This window comes from Bos indicus, chromosome X, assembly GCF_029378745.1.
Source record: "Bos indicus isolate NIAB-ARS_2022 breed Sahiwal x Tharparkar chromosome X, NIAB-ARS_B.indTharparkar_mat_pri_1.0, whole genome shotgun sequence".
Classification (NCBI taxonomy): Eukaryota; Metazoa; Chordata; class Mammalia; order Artiodactyla; family Bovidae; genus Bos; species Bos indicus.
The window spans coordinates 82,818,592-82,846,484 of record NC_091789.1 but is presented as its reverse complement, the minus strand read 5'-3'; the positions used below and the strand labels follow the sequence as shown (position 1 = coordinate 82,846,484).

General features: G+C 36.4%; 1 long non-coding RNA gene across 7 annotated transcripts in view; it reads left to right on the top strand.

Annotated features, from left to right (window-relative positions):
- Nucleotides 1-27,893, top strand: part of LOC109555334 (uncharacterized) — a 192,171-nt gene that overhangs the window by 41,231 nt on the left and 123,047 nt on the right. For 6 of the 7 annotated variants that reach the window (XR_011565132.1, XR_011565131.1, XR_011565133.1 and 3 more), the window contains exon 3: nt 25,375-25,429. The exons of the other annotated variant lie outside the window; for it this stretch is intronic. This is a non-coding gene — a long non-coding RNA (uncharacterized lncRNA). The remainder of the gene's footprint in view (nt 1-25,374; nt 25,430-27,893) is intronic. 7 annotated transcript variants of the gene reach the window in all.

The following is a 27,893-nucleotide window of genomic DNA, read 5'->3' as shown; positions in this document are numbered from 1 at the left end:
GGTTCTTTCTTCCTCTAGTAAGAATTCAGAGAAGCAGCAGAGATTTTGAGAAAGTATAGTAGAAGTTGATTTAACCATGAATAAGCTCTCAGAGTGGGCTGGCAGGTGAGGAGCTGCCGCCCTTGGCCTTTTTGGCAAGTGGGTTATGAGGGGCAAAGAAATGAAGGGGTGGAATTTTCATTCCAGCTCCATTTTCCCGAGGGCAGGAGGGATTTTTGTCCTCATTTAGCTTATTTCCAAAGTATTATGGTGTTGGTGCATGATGCGTGTACTTATCTGTAAGGCTAATGGTTTCGTTATCAAAATAGGATTACAATGAGAAAAAGGTTGCATTTGGACTCAGGAGATTCCTGCCTTTCCCCACTTTTTTGGCTTCTGCTGGGACCCTAATCATCCAGTTTCCGGTCATTCTGAAGGTTCCTGTTTTTCTTTGTCTGTCTATGGACCCCTGCGGTTTACAAGATGCCTGATTTCCTGCCACCTGGCCCCTGCCCCCATTTCTCTGCTCATACCTGGCTACCTGCCTGCTTTAACATTCACTGAGTTTGGAAGAACTGACATGTTGACGATATTTACTCTTCCTCTCCATACACATGAAATGTAACTCTGCTTATTTAATTATTTGATTTCTATTATCAGAATTTTGTAGTTTTCCTCATATAGATCTTATACATATTTAGATTTATATCCTTATTTTGAGGGGTGCAAATGTAAACATTATTGTGTTTTTAACTTCAAATTCCACTTTTTTATTGCTGGTATATAAGAATGCAATTGACTTTTGTATCCTGCAACCTTGGTGTAATTACTTACTAGTTCCAAGTTTTTAAAATTTATTTATTTTTTGGGGTTAATTCTTTAGGATTTTCTACATGGCTGGGCGTGTCATCTCCAAACAAAGTTATATTTCTTCCTTCCCAATCTGTATTCCTTTTACTTCCTTTTTTTAAATCTTTTTTTTTTGTTGTTTTACATTAACTGAACTACCAGTGCTGTGCTGAAAAGGAATGGTGAGAGGGGCCTTCTCTGACTTCTTGTTGATGTGGAAATTCTTCTAGTTTCACACCATTAACTGTATTAGTTGTTTTTTTTTTTTTTTTTTGTAGATGCTCTTTATCAAGTTGAGGAAGTTCCCCTATATTCCTAGTTTGCTCAGAGTTTTTATCATAAATGAATATTGGGTTTTGTTGGATGCTTTTTCTGTATCTATTGATATGATCATGTGATTTTTCTTTAGTTGTTGATGCAGTGGCTTACATTCATTGATTTTTCTAACATTGAATTAGTCTTGCACACTTGGAATAAACCCCACTTTGTCATGGTGCATGTGAAAAAAGTGAGTGTTAGTCACTCAGTAATGGCCGATTCTTTGCGACCTCATGGACTGTAGTCTGCCAGGCTCCTCTGTCCATCAAATTCTATAGGCAAGAATACTGGAGTGAGTAGCCATTCCCTTCTCCAGGGGATCGTCCCAACCAGGGAATCGAATTTGGGTCTCCTGCATTATAAGCGGATTCTTTACCATCTGAGCCACCAGGGAAGCCCCTTATGGTGTATAATTCTTGTCTTATTTTGTTGGATTCAGAATGCTAATTTGTTGAGGATTTGTGTATCTACATTAATGAGAGATATTGATGTATGGTTTTCTTGTAATGTCTTTGTTTTTGGTATTAGGATAATGTTGGCCTCCATAGAATGAGGGAATACTCCCTCTGCTTCTATCTTCTGGAAGAAATTGTAGAGAATTGGTATAGTATCTTAAATGTTTGAGTAAGTTCACCAGTGAACTCATCTGAACTTGGTGCTTTCTGTTTTGGAAGGCTATTAATTATTGATTCTGTTTCTTTAATAGATATAGGCCTAATAGAATCATCTATTTTTTATTCTATCAGTTTTGGCAGATTGTTTCTTTTAAGAAATTGGTCTGTTTCATCTAGATTATCAAGTTTGTAGTTATAATTACTCATACTGTTGCAGGAAGGGGGACCCCTTCCAGGGCCTGAAACTGGGCTCTTGTCTAACACTCGGAAATGAATTGTCAGAGGAGACACATGTGCTGACAAAGCAAGAGAGTTTATTGGGAAAGGGCGCCTGGGTGGAGAGCAGGAGGGTAAGGGAACCCAGGAGAACTGCTTTGTCACATGGCTTGCAGTCTCGGGTTTTATGGTGGTGGGATTAGTTTCTGGGTTGTCTTTAGCCAATTATTCTGACTCAGAGTCCTTCCTGGTGGTGCACGCCTTGTTCAGCTAAGATGGATGCCAGAGAGGAGGATTCTGGGAGGTGGTTGGACATGTGGTGTCTCCTTTTGACCTTTCCCAAACTCTTCCAGTTGGTGGAGGCTTATTAGTTCCGTGTTCCTTACCAGAACCTCCTGTCATAAAACAAGTCATGCAAATGGTTACTATGGTGCCTGGCCAGGGTGGGTGGTTTCAATCAGTGTGCTTCCCCTAACAATACTTTTCTCTTATCCTCTTAATGTCCATGGAATCTATAGTGATGCCCACCCCCCCATTCATTTCTGATACTAGTAATTAGTGTCTTCTCTTTTTTTAATTCATAGTTATCTTTGCTGGAGGCTTATTGATTTTTTTGCTATTTTGAAAATATCAGCTTTAGGTTTTACTGATTTTGTCTATTTGCTATTTTTAATTTGATTTCTGCTGTGTTTTTTTTTAAGGTTTAATTTGTTCTTCTTTTCTAGTTTCCTAAAGTGGAAGCTTAAATTTTTCATTTTAGACTTTTATTTGTTTCTAATATAGGCATTCAATATATAAATTTCCCTTTAAGCACTGCTTACATTGTATCCTGCAACTTTTAACAAATTGTATTTTTATTTTCATTTAGCTCAACATTTATTTTAAATTCTCTTGAGATTTCTTCCTTGATCCATGTGCTACTTAGAAGTGTGTTATTTAAAATGCATGTATTTGGGAATTTCTCAGTTTTCTTTTAGTTATCAATCTAGTTTAATTTTACTATAGTCTGAGAGCATATGTACAGACCTCAGAAGGGCTATTCTTACCTATCTCTTTTCCTGGTTCTCTCTGGTAAACTTATAACTGATGTTCTTTCAGAGTGTTGCTCTCATGCAGTTACCAGTCTCCTTTTAATTGCTTGCTGCTGCTGCTAAGTCGCTTCAGTCCTGTCCGACCCTGTGCGACCCCATAGATGGCAGCCCACCAGGCTCCCCCTTCCCTGGGATTCTCCAGGCAAGAACACTGGAGTGGGTTGCCATTTCCTTCTCCAGTGCATGAAAGTGAAAAGTCAAAGTGAAGTCGCTCAGTCATCTCCGACTCTTAGGGACCCCATGGACTGTAGCCTACCAGGCTCCTCTGTCCATGGGATTTTCCAGGCAAGAGTACTGGAGTGGGTTGCCATTGCCTTCTCCACTTAATTGCTTACCACCTTTATTTCTATTCTTTTTAAGAGTACTTTTTGGATTCAGCTTTCCTCCAGTGTGTTCCAAATTCACTTGGTTCCCTTGGTGATACGTCTGTGCTCTTTTATTATAGCCTATTCCTACCCCTTGGCAAAACCTCTGCACTGTTGATCTGGAGCTGAGGATGGAAGAAGTGGCTTGCTTTTCTGAGTGACACACTTACTTAGTGAGCAGGGGTGCTTACCTAGGGTAGTAGCTTCTGGTTTTCCTAAATGATTGTCACCCTTTAGGTAAATTTTCCCTTTGTGCTATGTCTTTGAGGTCTCTTTCCATTTTATTGTCCTACTGTTATCTGCAAAAATACCATTTAAAAAAATCTACAAAAAGATTGCTGAGATTTTGAATGGGATGACATTAAATCTAGATGAGATTGGGTAGATTTGATACCTTACTAAATCTTCTGATTCATAGACATGGTATTTCTCCCTATTTATCTAAATCTTCTTTGATTACTTCATTAATATTTTGTTGTTTTTAGCTACAGATGCTGTACACATTTTTATTAAGAACTTCAGTTTTTGGATGGTATTATAAATTGTGTTATTTTTATTTTTTTATTTCTTTATTTTAAACTTCTAATATTTGTAGCTATATATAGGAATATAATTGACTTTTATTGACCTTATATTCTTCAACCTTGCTAAATTCACTTTTTAATTCTAAGGCATGGTTTTTTTTTTTTTTGGTAGATTATTTGAGATTTTCTGGATGGACACATTTTTTCTGCAGATAAAGAAATAAAGGCCTTTAAAATTTCTTCTTTTTCAACATGTGTGTCTTATAATTGTTTTTCTTGCTTTATTGATCTGATAGACCTTCCAATACAATGTTGAGTAGGGTAGAGAGGAAGGGGATACTTTCCTTCTTTCCTGTATCTGTAGTTGTAGGTCTTACATAGATGCCCTTTATTTGTTTAAGCACTTCCCATTCTGTTTATAGTTTTGTGAGTGTTTCACCATGAAAGTATGAATTTTTCAAGTTTCTTTTTCTAAATTTATAGAGATGGCTGCATGGTCTTTCTTATTTATTTATTTATTTAAAAATATTTGTTTCTTTACGCTAGGTCTTACTTGCGGCATGCAGGATCTTTAGTTGCAGTGTGTGTGATCTTTAGTTGCAGCATGTGGGATCTAGTTCCCTGACCAGGGATGGAACCTGGGCCCTCTGCATTGAAAGCATGGAGTCCTAGCCATTGGAGCACTACAGAAGTCCCCATGTTCTTTATTTAAATTGTTGATATGGAATTTCATTGATTTTTGAATGTTGAACCAACTTTACATTCCTTAGATGAAACCCACTTGATTGTGATATTTTTTAATACTACTAGATTTGATCTGCTAACATTTTGTGACAGTTTTTATATCTGTTATGTTCATTAGAGATATTGATTTGTAATTTTCTGATAATGTTTCTCTCCGGATTTGTGAGTAGGGTTGTAGTATTGGTTTCATATTTGGATCCTGTTCACTCTTTTTCTTTTTAATGGAATTGATTGTGTGGAATTGGTGTTATTTCTTCCTTGATAGGTAGAATTCACCAATGAAACCATCTAGGCTTGGATTTTTCACCTTTAGTAGGTTATTAACTTCCCAGTCCAATTTATTTACAAGATATAGGGGTATTCAGATTTTCCTGAGCAAGTTTTGGTAGTCTACATCTTTCAAATAATTATTCCATTTCATGTAATTTATGAAATTCATAAGAATAAATTGTTTGTAGTATTACTTTATTTTCCTTATAAAGTCTTTGGCATTATTTGTAATACTGATAATTTATAGTTTCTTTCTCTTCTGTGGTTTCTTTCTTGTTGTTTATTTTGGTCAGCCAACCCTGGGCACAGTTGAAAATCTATGTATAGCTTATAGACAATTTGTCTATATCTGCGAATCTGCGAATTCAACCAATTGTGGATCATGTAGTATGTATTTACTATTGAAAAACAACTTTGTTGCTTTCTAAAGATTTATTTGTTGTTTATTTTTGGCTGCATTGGGTCTTTGTTGCTTTGTGTGGACTTTATCTAGTTGCGATGAGCAGAGTCTACTCTAGTTGTGATGTGTGGGCTTCTCATTGCTATGGCTTTTTTTGTTGTGGAGCTCGGGCTCTAGGATGCATAGACTTTAGTAAAATTGTGGCACATGAGCTCAGTAGTTGTGGTGAGGCATGGGATTAGTTGCCTCAGCATGTGGAATCTTCCTGGACCAGGGATCTAACCTGTGTCCCCTGAATTGACTGGTTTCCCAATAGCTCAGTTGGTAAAGAATCTGCCTGCAGTGCAAGGAGACCCCGGTTCAATCCTGGGTGGGGAAGATCACTGGAAAAGGGATAGGCTACCTACTCCAGTATTCTTGGGTTTCCCTTGTGGCTCAGCTGGTAAAGAATCTGCCCACAATGCAGGAGACCTGGATTTGATCCCTGGATTGGGAAGATGCCCTGGAGAAGGGAAAGGCTACCCACTCCAGTGTTCTGGCCTGGAGAATTCCATGGGGTCGCAAAGAGTTAGACATAACTCTTTGAGCGACTTTCACTTTCACTTCTTAACTACTGGACCACTAGGGAAGTCTGAAAAAAACTTTGTGTAAGTAGAGCCATGCAGTTGAAACCTGTGTTAGTCAAGGTTTTTAATGAACCAACTTTTGGTTTTATTGATTTTTTTTTTTTGGTGTTTTTGTTTTTATATCTGTTTTAGATTTTACTATTTTCTTCCTTTTGCTTGCCTTTATTTGCTCTTCTTTCTCTAGTTTCTGTAACACAAACTTTGGTTATTGATTTTAGGTCTTTATTATTTTCCGGTATAGGTATTTAGTGCTGTGAAGTGAAATGAAGTGAAGTGAAAGTTGTTCAGTCGTGTCCAACTCTTTGTGACCCCATGGACTATACAGTTCATGGAATTCTCCAGGCCAGAATACTGGAGTGGGTAGCCTTTCCCTTCTCCAGGGGATCTTCCCAACCCAGGAATTGAACCGGGGTCTCCTGCATTGCAGATGGATTCTTTACCAACTGAACTATCACGGAAGCCCCTTTCTATTAGCACTGCTTTAGCTGCATCCCACAGATTTTTATGTATTATATTTTCATTGTCTTTTAGTTCAGTGTCTTCAGTTTTAATTTTCCTAGAGATTTTCTCTTTGATCTCTGTTATTTAGACATTTGTTGTTTAATTTCCATTTATTTGGGAATTTTCCAGATGTGTCTCTGTTGTTGATTTCTAGATTAATTTTATGTTCTAGAATCCCCTTTATATTACTATTTTTTTAATTCGGTGAGATTTGTTTTATAGATCAGAATATGATCTGGCTTCATCAGTATAAACATATGTATTTTAGAAGAATATGTATTTGTTGTGTTGTTTGGTGTGTTCTATAATTATATCAAGTTGGTTGATAGTTTTGTTCAGGCCTTCCATATTTTTTCTGGTTTTCTGACTGTATTAACTTTTGAGAGAACAGTGTTGGCTGCATTAGGTCTTAGTTGCGGCACAGGGGTTCTTCGAGAGAGAGCAATGTTGAAATGTCAAAATATTTTGATTTTCTTTTTTTTTCCTTTCACATCTATCATGTCTTCTGTATTTTTAAAATCTTGTTAGGTACATATGCATATGGAGTTATTGTATCTTTTGAGAGATGTCATTCCTTTATCTTTCCATATCTGCCAGTAAGTTGGTGGTTGGGTTTTTGTGTGTATGCTCAATTGCTCAGTCATGTCCGACTCTTTGCAACCCTATGAACTATAGCCTGTGAGGCTTCTCTGTCCATGGGGATTCTCCAAGCAAGAATACTGGAGTGGGTTGCCATGCCCTCCTCCAGGGGATCTTCCTAATCCAGGGATCGAACCCAGGTCTCCCAGACTGCAGGCAGATTCTTTACCATGTGAGCCACCTTTTAAGTCAAATAATTAGAGTAAATAGATACGTGACTTGGCTATCCATATGACAATGTCCATCTTTCTTTTGGTGCTATACCATTCCAATTTTAAAAATTGACTTTTTTTTTTTTGAGATAAAACTTACATACCATTTAATTTGATCATTTAAAGTATACAATTAAGTATTTTTTATTAAATATAATGAGTTCTGCAAGCATTACCCTAATTCCTTTTTATAACATTTTCACCATCCCAGTAGCATTCCTCATATTAGTTTACATTTAATTTCGGTTCCTGCCTCTAACTACTGGCAAACACTAATCTACTTTTGCTTCTGTAGATTTGCCTTTTGTGGACCTTTTATACAACTGGAATAATATAATATGTAGTCTTTGTATTTGATTTCTTTTACGTAGATTATTTATTTAAAAATTCATCTGTATTTTTATATGTATCAACATTTCACTTGTTTGTAAATACGATTCAGTTGTATGAGTATACCAGTTTTTGCTTCTGCATTAAACACTTGTGAGTTTAGATTGTTTCTATTTTATTGGCTATTATAGATTATGCTTCTGTGAGCATTCACATGGAAATCTTTGTGTGGATATTTTCACTTCTCTTATGTATGAATTTTAGGATCATATTGGATGATTTATCTTTAACTTTTTAAGGAATTTCCAAATTCTTTTTCAAATTAACTTTTAATATTACATTCCCACCAGCAGTGTAGTATGGTTAATGATTTTTACATTTTTCTCTAAATATGTTACTGCATTCTGTTGTAGTAAAATTGCATCTCATTGTACTTTCAATTTGCATTTTCTTAATGACTAATGAATTATGGAATATTTCCTTTTTTTTTTTGGCTCCGCCCTGCTGCTTGCCAGATCTTAGTTCCCTGACCAGGGATTGAATTCGTGCCCTTGGCAGTGAAAGTGAGGAGTTCTAACCACTGGACTACCAGGGAATTCCCTCCATGTTTTTATTAGCCTTTTATATATCTTTTTTTGCTGGAATGTCTGTTTAAATATTTTGTCAAATTTTTAAGTACATTGTTTCCCTTCTCATTATTGAGTTATTATAACTTTTGGTATAATTTGGATATTAGACTCTTAGCAGATAAGTGATTTGCAAGTAAAGTTGACCCTTGAACAGTGCAAGGGTTAGGGGCACCAATCCTCCAGGCAGTTGAAAATCCATATATTAACTTTTGATTTCTCAAGAGCTTAACCAAAAGCCTTACCTAGAGTCGGACACGACTGAGCGACTTCACTTTCACTTTTCACTTTCATGCATTGGAGAAGGAAATGGCAACCCACTCCAGTGTTCTTGCCTGGAGAATCCCAGGGATGGGGGAGCCTGCTGGGCTGCCGTCTATGGGGTCACACAGAGTTAGACACGACTGAAGTGACTTAGCGTAGCGTAGCGTAACAAATATTTTATATGATATATGTGTTATATACTTATTCTTACAATAAAGTAAGCTAAAAGAAAGAAAATGTTATTAAGAAAATCATAAGGAAAATACATTTATGGTACTCTACTGTATTTATCGAGACCATAAGCATATGTCATCTGTTTACAAGATTTCTATCAGTATCTCCATCAGTATTGTACTGATGTGCCAAGTCGCTTCAGTCATATCCAACTTTGCAACCCTATGGACTGTAGCCTGCCAGGCTTTTCTGTCCATGGGAATTCTCCAGGTAAGAATCCTGGAGTGGGTTGCTATGCCCTCTTCCATATTACTGACAATAGATACCAAAAATGAAAACATAATGTAAACACAAAAGTTAATATATATTTATAGGTATAATGATTCATGCATTGACAGTGAAGAAGCAGCAGTATGATTGCTTTATGGTAGCCTAGTGTAATCAATATGATAACCTATATTATACTGAATGAAGTGTTATTAAAACTTCATGGTACAAAGTATTACAGTCATATTCATTTTACAGTCAAATTCATAATACAGTATTGGAAACATTGTTGCATTTAAATACACCTCTGATGACAAAAAGAGATGCACATTTTCTCTAATTATTAACATAAGAGAGACAAGTATACTGATTAGTGATGTAGTTCTTTAAAGCAAAGTTATGAAACAGTAATCAAACTAACCCCCAAATGTAGAACTAATAAGCAAGAATAAGAAGGATGCAGGATACATTTTGAATATACAAAAGTCAATAATTGGCTTACATACCAGGAATGAACAATTGGAATTTTCAATAAAAAAAATTCCCATTTCCAGAGACATCCTTGGTAGTCCAGTGGCTAAGACTCCGCACTCCCAATGCAGGGGGCCTTGGGTTGATCCCTGGTTGGGGAACTAGATTCCACATGCCACAACTAAGAGTTTGCATGCTGCAACAAGGATCGAAGATCCTGGATGCCACAACTAAGACCCAGTGCAGTCAAATAAATTAAAAAAAATACCATTTCCAGTTGCACCAAACAAAAATGTAGTACTTAGGTATAAATCTAACAAAATATGTACAGGATCTGTTGATGAAAAACCAGAAAATACTAAGGAAAGAGATCAAATAAGATCTAATTAAATGGAGAGATACTTTCTGTTCATGGTTTGGAAAGCTCAATATTGTCAAAATGTCAAATTTTTCTACCTTGAGCTATAGAGTCAATGTAATTTGCATCAAAATTCCACCAAAATATTTTGTTGATAAGCTGACTAAGCCTTTTATGGAAAGGCTAATTATCTATAACAGGTAACAGTGCAGAAGAAGCATAAAGTTGGTTTCGATACCACTTGGTTTAAAAACTTACTGTATATATAAAGCTGTAGTTATGACAGCAGCATGCAGCTAATAAGAGGATAGGCACATGCATCAATAGAATAGAATAGACAACTCAGAAATAATCCATACAATATAGCAAAGTAATCTTTGAGAAAGGCAGAAAAGCTGTAAAATGGTAAAAGGATAGTCTTATCAACAAGTACTGGAATAATTGTATATCCATAGGTTAAAAAGTGAACCTACTTTGAGACCCTCACCCTTTTACAGAAATGAATTGAAAATGGAACATACACCTAAGTAGAAAATGGAAAATTGTAAGACTTCTGAAAGAAAATACAGGAGAACATGTGATTTGGGGTTTGGTGCAGAGATCCAACCAGTCCATTCTAAAGGAGATCAGCCCTGGGATTTCTTTGGAAGGAATGATGCTCAAGCTGAAACTCCAGTACTTTGGCCACCTCATGCGAAGAGTTGACTCCTTGGAAAAGACTCTGATGCTGGGAGGGATTGGGGGCAGGAGGAGAAGGGGACGACAGAGGATGAGATGGCTGGATGGCATCACTGACTCGATGGACGTGAGTCTGAGTGAACTCCGGGAGTTGGTGATGGACAGGGAGGCCTGGCGTGCTGCGATTCATGGGGTCGCAAAGAGTTGGACACGACTGAGCGACTGATCTGATCTGATCTGATGAGTTTACCAGTCCATTCTAAAGGACATCAGCCCTGGGTGTTCTTTGGAAGAAATAATGCTAAAGCTGAAACTCCAGTACTTTGGCCACCTCATGGCAAAGAGTTGACTCATTGGAAAAGACTCTGATGCTGGGAGGGATTGGGGGCATGAGGAGAAGGGGATGACAGAGGATGAGATGGCTGGATGGCATCACTGACTCGATAGACGTGAGTCTGAGTGAACTCCGGGAGTTGGTGATGGACAGCGAGGCCTGGCATGCTGTGATTCATGGGGTCGCAAAGAGTCGGACATGACTTTGCAGCTAAACAACAACAACTTAAAACTCAACAATAAGAAAACAAGAAGACAAAATTGGGCAGAAGATCTGAACATTCACTTCACCAAAAAAAATACAGAGATGGCAAATGGGCCAATGAAAAGGTGCTGATTTGCAATTAGTGGAATTCAATTAAAAAAAGATATCCCTATTCCCATATTAGAATGATTAAAAAATTTTAAAACCTATACATGCCAATTGGTGACGATAGGAAACCTTATTTTTAGTGTACTTTTAAATTTTGCTCAATACTTTATAATATGCAGATTAACTTGAAACCATCTACTTCAGGTTAATACTAATTCATGTTCAATACTGTGTGAAATCTTCCAATAATATTATTATTATTTTTTGCATCCTCTCTTCTTTGTGCTATTGCTGTGCAAATGAGGTCTTTACATGTTATAACCCAAAGTACTGTTTTATAGTTGTTTTATCCTTGTATCTTTTATGCAGTTCTCTCTCTCTGTTTTATATTTTTATTTTTGGCCACACTGTGCAGCATTCAGGATCTCAGTTCCCTGACCAGGGATCGAGCCTTTGCCCCCTGCATTGGGAACATGGAGTCTTAGCCACTGGACTGCCAGAAAAGTGTCTATCCAGTTCTCTTTTAAATCATTTTAGAATTAAAGAGTAAAGCATTATATTCTATCATTTATTTTTACCTATATAGTTAAACTTTTCTGGCCCTGTTTATTTCTTTGTATAGATTTGAGTTAAAGTCATTTTTTTAAAAAACAGAATTTGCTCTTTTAGTGCCATTTTATGTTCATAGTAAAGTTGAAAGGATGGTACAGAGATTTCCCATATATTCCCTTTCCTCACATATGTAATGCCATTCTCATTATCAACATTCCCCACCACAGTGGTACTTCCGCTACAAGTAATGAACCTACATTAACCCATCATCCTCCAAGCCCAGTTTATATTAGGGTTCAGTCTTGCTGTTGTACATTCTGTGGGTTTGCACCAATTGATAATGACAGTATACTCAAGATTAAAGTACTAATCAGAATCTCTGCCCTAAAAAATCCTCTGTGCTTTGCTTGTTTATCCCTCCCTCCATCCCCTAACATCTGACAATCCACTGATCTTTTTACTGTCTCTGTAGTTTTGTCCTGAACTTTTTTTTTTTTCCTCTTAGTTTTGTATTTTACTTTGGATAGTTTCTGTCAACCTATGTTCTAGTTTCCTGATTATTCATTTGTGTTGAATATAATTATGAGCCCATTAAAGGCATTCTTCATTTCTCTTAATGCATTTTTAATTTCTACCATTTTAATTTGATTGCTTCTTATAGTTTCTGCCTCTCTTCTGATATTACTTATGTGATCTTGTCTGTTGTCTACGTTTCAAACATGTTATACTAGTTATCTAAAATTTTCTGTTAGTTCCCACACCTTGTATCTGAATCTGGTTTTAAAGATTATACTTTTTCAGACATTTATTTTTATCACTCTTTTGATTTACATTATAATTTGTTGAAAGTCAGATATGTTATATAAGATAGTGGATATTGAAGTAAACATATTTCATTCTTTGAGAAAAACATACCTTTCCTTTGTCTAGGCTTTTAATGTGGAATTTTGTAGCACACTAGTGAAAAATTAAAATTGGGAGCTTGATGTTTAAAATTTGCAGAACTTAATGAATTTAGAAGAAATTCAAGTTAACTCTCTGGTGATGTTTTATAAGTTTGTAGCATTTATACTACAAAGTATCAGAGCTTCAAATTGCACAAAGACTTCAGGAGGATATCTTGTATCTTTATAGACCTGGCTGCCTCTTTTTAAAATAGTCCTTTGCCTGGGTGGGCTGTTTATCTGCTTGAGCACCGAAGTTTCTTTTTTCTAGATTTGGTAAAGGAATTATGAACAACAGCATTAATTCTCCTGTAATAAATTGAAAGGAATTGGACCCTAATAGTACTATTGCCTGGAAAATCCCATGGATGGAGGAGCCTGGTAGGCTGCAGTCCATGGCGTCGCTACGAGTCGGACACGACTGAGCAGCTTCACTTTCACTTTTCACTTTAATGCATTGGAGAAGGAAATGGCAACCCACTCCAGTGTTCTTGCCTGGAGAATCCCAGGGACGGGGGAGCCTGGTGGGCTGCCATCTATGGGGTCGCACAGAGTCGGACACGACTGAAGTGACTTAGCAGCAGTAGCAGCAGTGAGAATTGGCTTTTTTTAGTTGCTTTTTTTTTTTTTTTTAGTATTGGGCTTTTTTTGAAGCTTGTTACTATGTTATCTCAGTGCACTAGAGACTTTGGACCATATAATGATAACTTGTTTCTCTGTCCCTGCTTGGCTTTGGATTTCCCCCATTGCAATTCTTCCCAGAGAGGGTCTTTCCTCTTCAGTTTTCCCCTGTATATTATTTTAATTTTAAACTGGCTCTTTTATTCTGGGTCTTGTATGGCCTGTACAAGTTTTCTTGCACCTTCATATTTAATGCTGCTCGCAGCTTGTATTCATGTTCCTCCCCTAGGGCTAAAGGTTTTTTTTTTTTTTTTTCTTCCTTACCCAGATGTAGTTGGTTTCCACCACTGGGTTTCCCCACATTGTGCATTAGGCTTTTGTTCCTTAGGGGAGATGGGCCTGGTATTAATTTTGGTCTGCCCTCTATTACTCTATCCAGTGCGTCAGGCCACAGGTTTTGTTGAGCTTACTTTGAGATTAAGAATTTTTTTTTTTTGTAAGAGAGATAGAAGAGATACCTCCTGCAGGATTTCACCCATAGTTGCTGCTCCCCCTTCCCCATACAGCACAAATGGAATCTGTCTCTGTGATCTTCCCTGGGGCCACCTGTTGATAAAGACTGCAGGCCAGTACAGCCTGACACCTGTTTTTGAAACCTTGAGGGGCTTCTTGTTCTCATGGAGCCCTGCATTTGTCCATTAACGATTGATTATAATTTTTAGTGTAATATTCCTACCTGCTTTTATATGACTTTCTGTGGCATTATTCCAGTAATCAGTTGCTCAGATTCTATCATTCCCTGTAGGCACCTTCTCTTCTCTAAATTTCTTCATAACTCTTTGCCACAGTGGCTTAACTTTAAGGTCAAGAAAATCATTAATTTGCAGTTGTCAAGCTTTTTTTCTTCTCTTAAGGAACATAGTGATGCTGTTTCTAATGTATCTGAGCTTTGTCATCTTTGTTACTTTTGTTTGTTGATATTGTTTCATTTGCATTATTTCAACTTTTTTTTAGTATTCCATGGACAGGACTGAGCAACTTAACTTCAAAACTTAATGTTCTTTTTAAAACTTTTGGTTGCATCTCTTCAATTTATTTTGTTGTTATTGCTGTAGAGATTACAATATACAGACCTAGTAATCACCTAACAGTTAGTATAGATGTAATGTTTTACCACTTCAGGTAAAACACACACTTAGATCTCTTTAAACTCCCTCATTTTTTAAAAAGTAGTTGCCATGTGTCTTCAGTTCAGTTCAGTTCAGTTCAGTCGCTCAGTCGTGACCGACTCTTTGCGACCCCATGGACTGCAGCATGCCAGGCCTCCCTGTCCATCACCAACTCCCAGAGTTTACTCAAACTCATTTCCATTCAGTCAGTGATGCCGTCCAGCCATCTCATCCTCTGTTGTCCCCTTCTCCTCCTGCCCCCAATCCCTCCCAGCATCAGGGTCTTTTCAAATGAGTCAGGTCTTCGCATCAGGTAGTAAAAGTATTGGAGTTTCAGCTTCAGCATTGGTCCTTCCAATGAATATTCAGGACTGATTTACTTTTATGTGTTTTGAAAGCCCACCAGACTGTATTATGATTCCTTTCATATTTTAGAGTCTTATATATTGTAAAGAACTTATTTAGGAGAAGAAAAATGGTCATTTAGTCACTTACCAGTTCTGTTGTTCTTCCTTCATTCTTAAAGGTCCTAGCTCCCTCTGGTCATTATTTATCTTCGAGACTAAAGAACTCTATCATTTCATCTCAATGCTGCTTGAAATGAATTTTCTTCATTTTCCTGCATCTTAAGAATGTGTTCATTTCACCTTCATTCCTGGAGGACGTTTTTATTGAATACAGAGATATTAGATAAGGAGACCATTATCTATTCTTTCAGCACTTCAAATAAAGATACTTTTCTACCATCTATCTCCTCCATTGTTTCACATGAGAAATTTTTAGTTGTTTAGAATCAGTGTTTCCCCATAGGAAAAGTGTTGATTTTTGTAGCTGCTTGCAAGTTTTTTCTTTATTTTTCTTTTTTTAGCAGTTTAATATTTTTGAATGATTTTTCTTTCAGCTTATCTTGTTTGGGCTTGCTGAGGTGATTGAATATATAGAGATATATATATATATATATATATTTATTTATATTTATCTTTCAATCAAATTTGGGAAATTTTTGGCTCCTACAAATATTTTTTCCTGCAGTATACTGTTTTTCTCATTCTGGTATCTGAAGACTTGTATACCAGACTTTTTTATATTGCCCAACGGGCCTGAGTCTGTTTTGTTTCAGCCTTTTTTTGTTGTTGTTCTGTTATTCAGATTGGGTAATTTCTGTCTTCGAATTCAGTGACTGTTTTTCCCTGTTTCCATTCTGCTATTGAGATGTTAAGTGAATTTTTTGTTGTTGTAGGTGATTTTTTTTTAGTTAAACATTTTTCAATTTAGTTCTTTCTAAGTGTTATTGAGATATAATATCATACCAAAAAATTATTCACTGTATGTGCACAGTTCACTTATTTTCATTAAATTTGTGTACAGTGTGCAGCCGTTACCACAATCCACTTTTAGGACATTTCACTATTGCCAAAAATTCTTCAGGCCTGTCTATATTCAGTCCCATTCTGTCCTCAGCCCCAGGCTACCACTGATCTATCTAAAATGAGCCTTTTCTGGATATTTCATATTAATGAAATTATATAATGTTTATATAGTTTGACCCCCCCCCCTTCACTTATTAAAGTCTTTTTTCTTTTCTTTGTTTTTTTGGCCATGCTACAAGGCTTGCTGCTGATGCGTCGCTTCAGTCGTGTCTGACTCTGCGACCCCATAGACGGCAGCCAACCAGGCTTCCCGTCCCTGGGATTCTCCAGGCAAGAACACTGGAGTGGGTTGCCATTTCCTTATCCAGTGCATGAAAGTGAAAAGTGAAAATGAAGTTACTCAGTCGTGTCCGACTCTAGCGACCCCATGAACTGCAGCCCACCAGGCTCCTCTGTCCACGGGATTTTCCAGGCAAAAGTACTGGAGTGGGGTGCCATTGTCTTCTCCGGCTACAAGGCTTACAGGACCTTAATTCCTCCAGGGATTAAACCTGGGACCAAGGCCATGAAAGCACTGAGTCCTAACCACTGGACTTCCTGGGAATTCTCAAAATCTTTTTGAGGTTGATCCTTGTGGTAGCATATCACAATATTTTATTCCTTTTTTAGAGCTGAATATTATTCAGTTTATAAATATACTACATTTTTGTTTTTTCCATTTGGCACTTGACAAAGTTTATTTGTTTCCCTTTTTTGTTTTTCTTTTATCTGTTAATAAATGTTGCTTCGAACATTGATGTACATCTTCTTGTATATTTTCATTTCTCTTGTGTAATTTTTTTTTGGAGTAGATTATCTGGGTCATATTTATTTAGCTTTTAAAGAAACTGCAAACTGTTTTCCAAACTGCCTATACTGTTTTACATTCCCACCTACAATATATGAAAGTTCACATTTCTCCACATCCTCATCATCACTTGTTACTGCCTGTGTTTTTTATTATACCCATTTTAGTTTGTGTGAAGTGGTATTTTGTTGTGGTTTTATTTTGCATTTCGTTAAGCTTAATGAGGTTGAGCATCATTTCATTTGCTTATTGCTAACTCATATGTATTTGAAGGAATAACATTTAAACCTTTTCTCCATTTCTAATTTTTTTTCTAATTGTATCTATAGAATTTGAACACAAAGTTAGCAAAAATAAGATTTTCAAGTATTTTCTCCCACTATGTAGCTTGTCTTTTCATTTTCTATAGTGTTTATCCATAGCACTAAGATTTTTAATTTTGATCAAGACCAATATATCAGTTATTTTCTGTATCTAATCTTTTATCAATGTTGCACTGTCTTGTTTACTGTAAAGTTAAGGTAAAGTTTTAAAATCTGGTAATGAGGGACTTCCCTGATGGTCCAGTGGTGGTTAAGACTTCATGCTTCCAATGCAGGGGTAAGAGTTCCATCCCTGGTCGGGGAACTAAGACCTACGTGCCTTGGGGTGTAGCCAAAAAAAAAAAAAAAAAATCTGTGATGAAAGACCTAATAGTTTTGTTGTTTTTCAAAATTGTTTCAGGTATTCTGTATTATTTGCATTTAGGATCATTTGCTATTTTCTACCAAAAAAAAAAAAAAAGAAAGAAAGAAAGAAAACCTGTTGGGATTTTGACATAGATTGTATTGACTTTGTAGATCAGTTTGATGAGAGTGTTCTAATCCAAACATAGATTTTCATAACTTTCTTTCCATTTATATATATCTTTCAGTTTTTCCAAGCAGTGTTTTGTAGTTTTTAAGTATAAATCTTTTTATTTGTTTTTTGATGCTATTCAGAATGGAGCTCTCAATTTCATTTTTGGATGACTTACTGTAGTATAGAAATACAATTGATTTGGGGGTTTAAATCCTGTAATCTATTGCTTCCTAATCTTTTTTGTTAGTTTTTTTTGTTTTATTATGGATTCCTTAGGACTTTCTACTTATAAGATTATTTCACTTGAAGATAAGTACAATTTTACTTTTTTTCTAATCTAATTTTCTTTAGTTTTTTCCCTTTATTTACTGCCAAGAACTTCCAATACAGTATTGAATAGAAGTGATAGGAATGGGGATTTTTGTCTTATTCCCTTTAGGAGAAAGCATTTAGTCTTTCACCTTAAGGATATTAGTAGCTATAGGTTTTTGTTTTGTAGATACCCTTTATTAGGTTAAATCAGTTTCTTTTCATTCTTAGATTTTTGAGTTGTAAAGCATTGAATGAGCTTGGAATTTAGTCAAGTGCTATTTTTATGTTCATTGAGATGATTATGTGGTTTTTCTTTTGGAATTCAATGTATTTAACTACATTTATTTTTTGAATTATGAAACATGTCTGAGTTTCTGGGATAAACCTTACTTTGTCAAGATGTTGTTAGATTAGATTTGCTCAAATTTTGTTAATTGTTGCATTTACTTTCATGAGGGAGATTCCTTTGTATTTTTCTTATGTCTTTGTGAGATTTTAGTATCAATATGATTGTGGCCTAATTTATTAAAACGAGTTGGGATGAAATACCTCTTTAATTTTCTGAAATAATGTTTGTAGAATCCATATTATTTCATCCTTACATATTTGGTAGAATTCACCAGTGAATTCATCTTAGGCTGATGTTTTCTTTTGGGGAAGATTTTTAATGTTTAATGTATACCTTTAGGTTATATACTTGTATTTGAGTGAGCTTTGATAGTGTGCATCTTTTAAAGAATATGACCATTCATCTCAGTCATTGAGTTTATTGACAAGAACTTGTTCTTAAAATTCACTTACCATTTTTTTATATGCATATAATAGGGTAATGTCACCTTTCTCATTTGTGGTAATGCTGTCCTGCTTTCTCTCATTTTCTCTGCTTTCTAATCAGCCTAGCCAGAGGTTTATTAAATTTCATAGATCTTCCCAAAGATCTACATTTTGGTTTCATTGATTTTCTTTATTACTTTATGTTATCAATTTCATTGATTTTTTGTTTTTATGCTGATTTTTGCCTCCTACTTACCTTTAGTTTAATTTGCCCTTTTGATAGTTTCTTAAGGTCAGGTCACTGAGTTAAGACTTCATATAGAGGTTTTATGCTATTTTCTCCTACGTACATCTTTGGTTGCACCCCATAAATTTTGATTTACTTTAATTTTTATTATGTTTAAAGTATTTCTAATTTCTGCATTGATTTCTTCTTTGATCCCTGAGTGTGCTGTTTAGCTTGCATATATTTGGGAGATATTCCAGAGATCTTTCTGTATTATTACCTATTTTAACTCTCATATAGTCAAAGAATATACTTTATGTTATTTGCATTCTTTCAAGTTTACTTAAGATTGTTTTATAGTCCTGATTATGATCTATCTTAAAAATGCTCAGTATGTACTTAAAAAAGGATGTGTGTTCTGCTGTTGGCTGAAGTGTTGCAGAAATATGAGCCAGGTCAAGTTAGTTGATTGAGTTGTTCAGTCTATATGTTTACTGATTTTCTATCCACTTTTTGTATCAATTATAGAGAGAAATATATTGAAATCTCTACATATAATTGCAATCAGTCCATTTCTTCTTGAAGTTCTGTTAATTTTTGCTTAATTTGTTTTGAGGCTTTTGTCATTGTTAAGTCTTTCTTAACCCTTTTATCATTATGAGATGACCTTCATCTATGGTAGGTAATGTTCTTTAGTCAGAAGTCTGCTTCGTCTGCCCCAAAGTCCTTGGTTTCTAGCAAATTGAGCCATGAAGAAAAAACAAACTTGGAGAAAATTGAGGAGAGGATCCAATCCAGATGATTGTTGATATTAAACTTGTTAAGGTTAGGCTATGAGTGCATGAAGTAGAAGAGTTGATGAAGATATAAAGACTTTGAATTTTTTAATATATCTGAAAATTCAGCTTTTTTCACTTGTGAAAATTACAGACCCCAGCTAAAGCAGAACATGAATCCTTTTAAAAGATAAATTTAAGTTCCAAAATAACTTTTATGGTAAAATGCACCTTAAACAGAATTTGAAAGAAAACTAATCTGTGTTGCACACAAAAGGTAAAGGGTTTCTGTTTCTAATATTTCAAAGAGTTTGCAAGAAAAATAGTCGATTAATGGGTAAAAGATATGAGTAAATAATTCCATGGACGTGCCTATCCAAATCAATAATAAGTATGAAAAATATACTGAAGGAAATGCAGATTACATTTTAAGTGCAATACTTTCTTACCTGCTAGATTGGAATAAAACTAAATAGACAACTAGTATTGGCAGTGGTAAGAGAAGGGTACTTTTATATGTTGGCTGTGGAACTGTGAATTGTCACTGTCTGACCTGTAAGACCTTCCACTCAGGAAGCCTTGCCCCAAGCTCTTCTACTTTCTGGAGACTACACTTCTTACCTAGACTTCACATCAGTGGCTTTGAGTTCTTTGTTTCTGGTATCTGAGGAATTTATTTTTTTCTCTTTGATCTTTTATCAGTATGTTCTGTTTTATCCAGCATTTCTACTTTGAGTAGAAATCTGCCTACAATGCAGGAGACATGGATCCTTGGGTTGGGAAGATCCTCTGGAGAAGGAAAAGGCTACCCACTCTAGTATTCTGCCCTGGAGAATTCCATGGACTGGGGTCGCAAAGAATCGGACACGACTGAGTGACTTTCACTTTCACTTTCTACTTTGAGTTGTGTGAAGGGCAGTTTCCCATAGAACTCTAAGTTCACCATAGTGACTGGAATTCATCTTTAAAAATGTCACCAAATTTGTTACCATATCACTCAAAAGAGAAAAGCTGTCTTTCAAGTATTAAGGAGATAGAAATAATCAAATATAAAATTATTCATGAAATTAGCATCCATGAACCTTTCTTGAAAAAGGTATATAACAGTGAAATATAGTCAATCAAGAAGTAAATAAAAATATAAAAATTCGTATTTAAGGTAAGTCAAGGAATGTTTAAAACTAAAACTTTTTCTCTGTTGTCTGGCTTCCTCTCTCCCATCTACTGTGCATTGTGTATCTGCATAACACATCGACCAAAGCTCTCCATTAGCAGAAATACCTGTTCAATCATGAGGAGCAACATTCTCCTAGCACCAACCAGACAACTCTTTAAAAGATAACATTCCTTCTTAATCTTGTATGGAGTCACAATGTCCACCACTTAGAGATCTGAATTGTGTAAACTATGTATGTCATTTAATGTACACCTTTCTGTCCCAAAAGTTTTGACCTCTCATGTGTGGAACAGTTTTCTGAGCTTTCTGAGAGGCTGTTACTGGGTTATACTCCTCAATTTGACTTGAATAAAATTTTCCTTTTCCTTCATAGATTGACTGTTGATTTTTTTGGTCAACAATAGGAATAGAATTAACTGTTATAAAAGGGCTGGTGGTAAACATTGAATCCATGGTAAGTAGAGGAAAAACTGAGGGAGTTAAGATTACGCTACAAAATGTGTTATAAAAAAAAATAGAAATGAATGAGCCATAGAAATTTGTCCTTTTGTGAGGAGTTGTGGAAGTAATTATCCTCATTCTTCACTTTATGGCATCAGTACTTTGTAGACTTAAAAAAATGCAGAATGTAAGAGTTGTGAGTTAAGTTTTATTTGGAGTAGAATGAGGACTGCGGCCCAGGAGATATCACCTCAAGGAACTCTGAGAGACTGCTCCGGGAGAGGGAAGAGGTCAGGGGACAGACAGTATATACGTGATTTTGGTGAAGGGCGAGTACATGCTATCTAGTACATGTTTTTCTAGATTTCTGCTAGTCTCGTGAAGCTTTCATTAGTCACAAGGAACAGTTGTGTCACCATGAAGGATTTTAGTGCTTTTCTAGATATTAGAAAATACAAGAATTGGGCTCATAAAAAAAAAAAAAAAAAGAATTGGGCTCATAAAATTGGCTCCTGAAAATACCTATCTGAAGACCTGTCCTACCAGTCTCCACACCCTTACCCCGCCCCGCTACCAGCACAGTTCACTTCAGTCACTCAGTCCTGTCCTCATTTCTGCTCTCCACACTGAACTCCTTTCAGGGGGTGTTGAAAGTCAGCAGCTGCAGCAGCACGTGATTTAATCCTTGTAGATAGCAAGTGCCAATTTGTAGTTGAAAACTTTAATATGTGATAAAAATATGTTTTATACACTAATGCTTTTTCATCCCAAAAGACTTTAAGATGTCATTTTGAAAGTTACATTTCTTGCAAAACAGCATCTGAAATTCAGCAAGTCCTTCAGTGTCATTTTATTTCTCTTCTTTTTTAAAACAAGTAAAGTAAGATTGAAAAAAACATAAAAGCTCATATAATCTCACTTTAAAACTTTGAAGTATAGTTTACATATATTAAAATGTATTGTGGAGAAGAAATTTTTCTCTAACCTTATAGATTTTTCTGGCCTAATATTTAAATTGAAATGATTGATTAATAGGAGAGTAACAGGAGAAAATCAAACAAAAGTTTAAGAATATGTGTACTTGCGACAGAGCCAGGAATACTGAGTAACTGGTCAAAATATGGCTGAAGCCTTCACTTTGAATACCATCTTTAGCTAAAGACAAAAGAGGTTGTTGGGGGTAGTGGTTTGGGACCTCACAGGGAAGGAAGGCAATTCACATGGAAATGGAAAAGCAAATATTTGGTATGTAAATGCAGACAACCTGACTGGGAGTAGACTCTTGATCTCTAGGTGTTGCTGAATTTCCTCCCATCACAGCTAGTCCATATTATTTGCAGATATTTCTGGTGATAGTTCTATTCCAGGAACAGGCCCTTAATCTATATTCTTTAGGTAGTTTCAGGATAGGTATGAAGAAAGTCTTCCAGAGTCTTCTGTTGTTTATAAATAATCAGCCAAAATTAATCCTCATGCCAAAGAGAAACATTTTGGGGTGGCAAATTTTGTACCCCTAAAGATTCATAAGTGTTTCATTTCCATTGCTTATGAAAGTTTCCTTGTGCTCCTTTACAATCAATTCACCTCTCCCTACCTAGCAGCAGTTAATGAAATTATTTGTAACTTTTTAATTTACCAATATTTTTCATTATCATTTTATTTTTTTCTATATTTTCTTTGTTTTATTGAGATATAATGGACATATAGCACTGTATAAGTTTAAGGCATACAGCATAATGATTAGACTTACATGCATCATGAAATGATTACCATAGTGAATTTGGTGACTATCCATACCTCATATAGATGCAAAATTAAAGAAATAAAATTTTTTCTTGTGATGAGGACTCAGGATTGGTTTACTCTTAAGAGTTTCCATGTATAACATATATCAATGTTAATTTATTTTGTTGTACCATACATCCCTAGAACTTATTTATTTTATATAAGTACTTATTTATCGTACCTTTTGACTGCCTTCATCCAGTCCCCCCAGCACCATCCTGCCAATCTCTGGTAGCCACACATCTGGTGTCTTTTTGTATGAGTTAGTTTATTTTGAAGTATAATTCACCCACAATACTGTTAGTTCCTGTTGTACAACAAACATACTGATTTCATATTTCTGTATATTTCAAAATGATCATCGTGATAAGTTTACTTAGCATCTGTCACCATTCAAAGCTATTATATAATTATTGGCTATATTTCCCACACTGTACATTTCATAGCTATGACTCATTTGTCTTGCAGGTGGAAGTTTGCCCCTTTTAAACTTACCCTCATCTATCTCTCTCTTCGGCCCACTTATTCCCCTCTGGCAACCATCTGTTCTCTGTATTTATATTTCTGTATTGTTATATTTGTTCATTTGTTTTGTTTTTTAAATTTCACTTAGCATAATAATAATTGATGCTTTTGAACTGTGGTGTTGGAGAAGACTCTTGAGAGTCCCTTGGACAGTAAGGAGATCCAATCAGTCCATCCTAAAGGAAATCAGCCCTGAATATTCATTGGAAGGACTGATGCTGAAGCTGAAACTCCAGTACTTTGGCCACCTGATGGGAAGATCTGACTCATTTGAAAAGACCCTTATGTTGCAAAAGATTGAAGGCAGGAGGAGGAGGGGATGACAGGATGAGATGGTTGGATGGCATCACCAATTCAAGGGACATGAGTTTGAGTAAGCTTCTGGAGTTGGTGATGGACAGGGAAGCCTGGCGTGCTGCAGTCCATGGGGCTGAAAAGAGTTGGACACGACTGAGTGACTGAACTGAACTATAGCATAGTACCCTCTAGGTCAGATTTCATTTTTTTTTGGCTAAGTAATATTCTGTTTTGTGTGTGTGTGTGTGTGTGTTTGTACACATACCACATCTTCTTTATCCATTCATCCATTGAAGGGTCTGGAGTGTCCCAAACCTGATGTTGGTCAGCTGATGAGTGGGCTGGATCCTGGTAGGCGAGGTTGTGTCTCAGTCTTCCTGGGGCTAGTGCCAGTCTGTTTGTGTGCAGAGCCAGGTCCCACGGTTTTTGACTGCAGGGCCCTGGGAAATCCTGAAGCTGATGTCAACTTCTCTGGTGCATGAGGCTGGGGCCCAGCAGGTCCCAGAGTTGGTGCGGCCTCTGGTGCATGTGGTGGGTCTTGACAGTGGTAGGCTGTGGGGCTGTGGTGGTCCTAAGACTGGTGTCTTCTCACTGGTGGGCACAACCAGGGTGCAGGGGATCCTAGGGTTAGTGCCCACCCACTGGTGGGTGCAGCCTTGATGTCCTGGGGCTAATGCCCGTCTGCTGATAGCCAGAGCTGGGTCCTGGTGTCTCTGGCTGCAGGAACCTTGGGTCTCAGAGTTGGTGTCTGCCCACTCACTGGTAGGTGAGCTGGGTCTCTATGGCTGACTGTAAGCCCTCAGAGTCCCTGGACTAGTGCTGGTGCACTGGTGGGTGGCCTGTGTCTGAGGGTGGCTAGGTGCTGAAGGGGTCCTAAGGCCTGCTGGTGGGTGGGTCTGTGTTGCCATCTGGTTAGCTGCTTGACCTTAATCATCCCAGTATTGATGGTGACAGGCTGGTGGGTGGGCCCAGTTCCATCCCTAATAAGCTAGAGGGAAGATTCTAAAATGGTACTCTCCAGCACCAGTATCCTCCTGACAGAATGAGCTCCCCAAAATAGTTACTGCCAGCATGTGTGACCCCAGAATGAGCTATAGTTGCCTCCTGTCTCTCCCAGAGCCTCTGCAGGATCAGCAGGAGCGTCTGATCCAGGCTCCTTTCACATTATTGCTTCTTCCCAGGATCTCAGAGTATGTGAGATTTTGGGTGTGCCCCTTAAGAGCTGAATCTCTTCTACCCTCTGGTTCTCCTGGAAAGTAAGCCATCTAAATTTTTTAAATTAATTTATTTTTTATTGAAGGATAATTGCTTTACAGAATTTTGCTGTTCTCTGTCAAACCTCAACATGAATCAGTAATAGGTATACATGCTTTTGAAGCTCCCACCCATTTCCCTCCCCATCGCACCCCTCTAGGTTGACACAGAGTCCCTGTTTGAGTTTCCTGAAATTTTAAAATGAAATATTTCAAACAGAATATATTGAGAATGACAGAGTGAGTGCTTGTTATCACCACCCTGCTTTAACAAATCTTAAACCTTATCATATTCTGTTTCAGATTTTTAAAAACTTTAAACGGTGCAGTCAAAGCCCCTCTTCATCACATGCCACAAGTAAGTCCTATTCTGAAGTTGTATGTCCTTACCGTGGGCTTTTTAAAATACTTTCACTGCTTAGTTATATAGTAATAGTTTTTCCATGCTACTAAGCTTTATTAAAATCCTATCATATTTTATGTATCCATGACTTGGTTTTTTCACTCACCATTATTTTTGAGGTACAGGATATTCAGTAACTATGGAGCGGTGTAGCCATAGTAGCTATTTACAATGTCTTTTCTGGGATTCATCTATATTGATAAGTATATTAGTCTAGCCAATTCATTTCAATTACTGTATCATAGTGCACTTGGTGAAAATACAGTGGGTCTGTTATCCCACTGATAGATGTTTAGGTTGTTTCCAGTTATTTACTATGAAATACCAGGCTATAGTAAAATCTTTAGAGGACTTCTTATGCACAGATGAGAATTTCTGTAGTGTTTTTGTTAAAGTGAAATTATGTAGTATGTAAAGTGAAATATGTGTTACTCTTCAGAGTGATTGTCCCAATTTACATTCTCACCAAAGAATATGAAAATATTGGTTTCTCAGTAACATTTTCTTTCCTTTCCATATCCCTTTTCCCCTCTGCTTTTTCTTTGCAAACTTTGTTATTATTTTTAGAATTTGCCAATATGATTGATATGAAATTATATCTTGTGCTTTAATTTGCCTTTCACTAATTATTAGTGATGTTGAAGATCTTTTCATATGCTTATTAATAATTCTGTTTACCTTTTCTGAATGTTTCTGTTTTTATCATTTACTGCTGTCTGTTGGGTTGTTTTGTCTTTTAATTTTGTTAATTGATTTGTGACCATATTATTTTTAATATTCTGGATTCCAGTCTATAGTAGTTTTTAAAAAATGTTCTGGATATCATTCCTTTAAAAATTTTTTTTCACTTGAAAATAATTTTAAACTTACAAAAACATACCAAAAGTAATAAAGGAACACATGTATTCTCTTATCAGGATTTGTCTGTTGTTTACATTTTCCACTACTAGTTTTATCTTTTGTGCTCCTCTCTTTCCACTCTGTATAAATTTTTTTTTTCTAGAATATTTGGTCCTTTACCCCTAAATACTTCAGTGGATACTTTCTAAGCAAAGTTCTTGTTTTTTTTTAATAACCACAGTACATTTGTCAACCTCATATTTTTAAGCTATTCTTCGCATTTCATAACAATGTTCTTTATAGCCTTTTTACCCTGTCTAGTCCTGAATCTAGCCTGCTGCTGCTCAGTCATTGCTAAGTGTCTAACTCTTTGTTACCCCATGGACTGTAGTCTGCCAGGCTCCTCTGTTTATGGGATTCTCCAGGAAAGAATACTGGAGTGGGTTGCCTTTTCCTTCTCCAAAATCCAGCCTACGGGTAAATATTACATTTAGTTGTCATTATCTTTTTAGTCTTCTTTAATCTGCAGCATTTCTACCATCTGCAGCATTTCTACAGCCTTGCAAAACTGTAGTGCAGTATGGCAACCAGAATATTCACATTGTTAGTGCTTCCATCAAAATGTAGTGAGACATCTTGAGATCATGAAAATATCTTGCATAAAAATATCCCCCTGTACTTTGCCTTTTCCCTTGCCCATTCTTTACTGTGATTGTTTTGTAACTCTAGTTCTGCCTTCACATTTACCGGTGAGGCCTCAGGATAATACTATAAGAACAAGACCTACCCTCTTCTCGATTTATTATTATGAAGGATTGAAATTCTTAGCCTTTTTACAATGGTTTATAATTCATTATATTTCTTAATTATTTTGTGTTCAAAATGTTCTAGATATGGCCAGTGGGAGCCCTTGAAAACTGTTTATTATGTGCTTGTAATATGTCCCCAACATTTATTTGAACATTTCCTTACTTTTGTCGTCATAAAATTCATCTTATACCTATCCTGCCTCATCCTGCAGTTGTCTGTTGTTTCTAGGAGCCTTGGTTCCTTTTAATGGAGGGATAGTATTTACAAACCAAGACTTCAGTGCTTGGTTGCTCATTGCTCCTGAGGTCTTTTCTTCTTAGCCCTTTCAGTGTATAGAGTTAGAAAGTACATGCATATATACACACACAGATACATAAATATATATACACACAAACATTTTCGTGTGTTCATACTGTACCTTTAGTTCTAATCCATCCTATAGTGTTCTTTCTTGCTTTACCTCACTCCATGTTTGTCTTTTCTGTCTGTGCACAGTGAGAAAACTGGCTCCCACAACATCCAAAATATTTACTCAATTGTGCAATCTTACAGTGTATCTGAAATATTTTCAAAACTGCTTCATACAAAAGTCAATAAACAAACCAGTTAAAAATAGTTAAGGGTTAATTTTCACATCTCCGGCTGCTCACCCCCTGACACCCCACTGCATTCCCCAAGACTGAGGGTATATTGTCAGATACTATGTTTATAAGATACTTGAATCCATCCTTTCTTCCTCCCTCCCTCCCTTCCATTCTTCCCTTTCTTT